This window comes from Uranotaenia lowii, chromosome 2, assembly GCF_029784155.1.
Source record: "Uranotaenia lowii strain MFRU-FL chromosome 2, ASM2978415v1, whole genome shotgun sequence".
NCBI lineage: Eukaryota > Metazoa > Arthropoda > Insecta > Diptera > Culicidae > Uranotaenia > Uranotaenia lowii.
This window is the reverse complement of record NC_073692.1, coordinates 313,648,514-313,650,538: the sequence shown is the minus strand read 5'-3', so window position 1 is coordinate 313,650,538 and position 2,025 is coordinate 313,648,514. Positions and strand designations below refer to the sequence as shown.

At 33.6% G+C, this 2,025-nt stretch overlaps 1 long non-coding RNA gene across 1 annotated transcript; it reads left to right on the top strand.

Moving 5' to 3' along the window:
• The first annotated feature begins 260 nt into the window (after positions 1-260).
• LOC129746233 (uncharacterized) lies at positions 261-834 on the top strand. Its single transcript, XR_008737274.1, has 3 exons — positions 261-360; positions 426-554; positions 621-834. It is a non-coding gene; the product is annotated as an uncharacterized LOC129746233 (long non-coding RNA).
• The last annotated feature ends 1,191 nt before the right edge of the window (positions 835-2,025 follow it).

Genomic DNA, 2,025 nt, shown 5'->3' with positions numbered 1-2,025 from the left:
TGCTTCATCAAGGACCTGTAAAGCGTCATCAGTTTGCTGCATTGCCCAACGGACGATATGCTGGCAGATATAATGACGAAATCGTTACCTAGCGTGAAATTGGGAAAACTACGTGAAGCGACAGGAATAGTAGCTAGCGATGTCGAGGAGGAGTATTAGTGGTTACGAATCGAAGCAACCTAGTTATAGATCTAATTGGCGATTTGCAGCACAAAACGACTCGCAGAGGGCCCTGCGATCAAAATGATGATGTTATGGACTCAAACGTCAAAACACATAGCACTTTTGCAAAACAATTTAGAAAGTCCTAAAATTCCGGGGATTGCGGATGAATTAACTAATATTGGATAGGATAATATGGTAAGAAAATGCAATTAACGATATGATTTAAAATCAATTTGTTGTTAAATCGTCTTAATTTTTAGTTATCAGGAAAACCCGTAATGTGCCAGCTTGCAGCGGCCTGGAAAGCCAACCCCAAGTATGATTACTTACAGTGCAGACTTTCAGGATCAAGGATAAAGAAATTCTTTAGGATTGTCAAGAAACCACTCGTAAGATAATAATCTTGAAAATTGTTAGTTCTCAAAAAATCAATAATTTCGTATAATATTTTTAAGATAAAGTTTTGAAGAGATATGCCCAGCCCCAAAACCAAACGCCACGTCAACAAGCATTCGGATTACATGTGCTAGATAGTCTTGGAAGTACCGATATATCGCGACCATCATTGAGCTCGATGCACGTGATTCCAAAGCTAATGTCTTTCCAGATATATTTGTCATAAAACCATATATCTACGTTAAACAAACTTCAGCCTAGTGAGAGGATTGGGATGAATCATCCTCTAGAAAAAAAAACCCGGGAATGAGGAAAAAGCACAACGACCAAAGATGCAACCGTCTATGTTCTGTTGGAGGTTCCGATCGATAGCAGATATCAAATTTTTCAAATATTAAAAAATGTTAAGAAATCGAAATCTTCGAAAATTATTCTAATAAATGGTTCAAATTACAAACTCTGGAACAAAAGCTAGGAAATTAACGAAGGACTCAGATCAATCCATACTAATCCTTCAAAAAGATTGTACACGTAAAAAATCACTAGGTTTGATACGATGAGTAAGAAACGCAATATTAAAAATATATTGAATAATTAGTCGCCATAGAACTCAGTCTTTTTATTTTTCGTTGTTAGTTCGTTTGAAGTTGAACACACGTCAGTCCAAAGGACTGATGCCGTCCTTTCAAATGCTTTGTTGATAAAAGTTTTCAGTAAATTGCAATTAAATCGTATCTTAAGTACAGATTTCAAGTTTAAAAATTACCATGAAAAACTCTATTTACTTGTGAAAGAAAGCATTTCAATAAGAAAAATGCAAATTTTCTTACAAGATACAGTCAATGTTATTTTCTTTAATTTGGTAATTTCTTTAAAAAGTTCAATTTTAACAACAATTTATATTCACTGCCGTGTTAAAAAACAACTATCATCACCCTTTTGTTAGTTCCTTAACTGAAATCTAGTTAGCGCTGCATGTTAAATAGTTTTGCTGCAAATCGCCAATATAATTGTATTGGCGATTTGCAGCTCGAAACGACACCCAGAGGGCGTTGCGATCAAAATAATGATATTATGGATGGAAATGTCATTGTGCGTACAACTTTTCCAAAACCAAACGGAAAATTTTAAAATTTTAGTGTGAATTGGAATATTATTCAAGGTTTTATTATCGGATATGGTAAGAAAAAGTGAACTTCACTATCGTCTATGTTTTTAAACTTTATTTCTGGTCGATATTTGAAATAAAAATTGATATAATATCCAAAGAATTTGCATCTGAATCAAACCTTTTAGATATTTAGCCATTTTAAAAGAACAAATAGTTTCAGGAACAAAAATTAACTGCCTCTTCATCAAGCATTCAAATAGAATTTTTAAGCAGAATTTCATATTTAAAGGAAAACATGGACAATTTTCTTTCCGTAGAAATAAACAAATAGGTAGTTGTTCAACTGAGGGAAT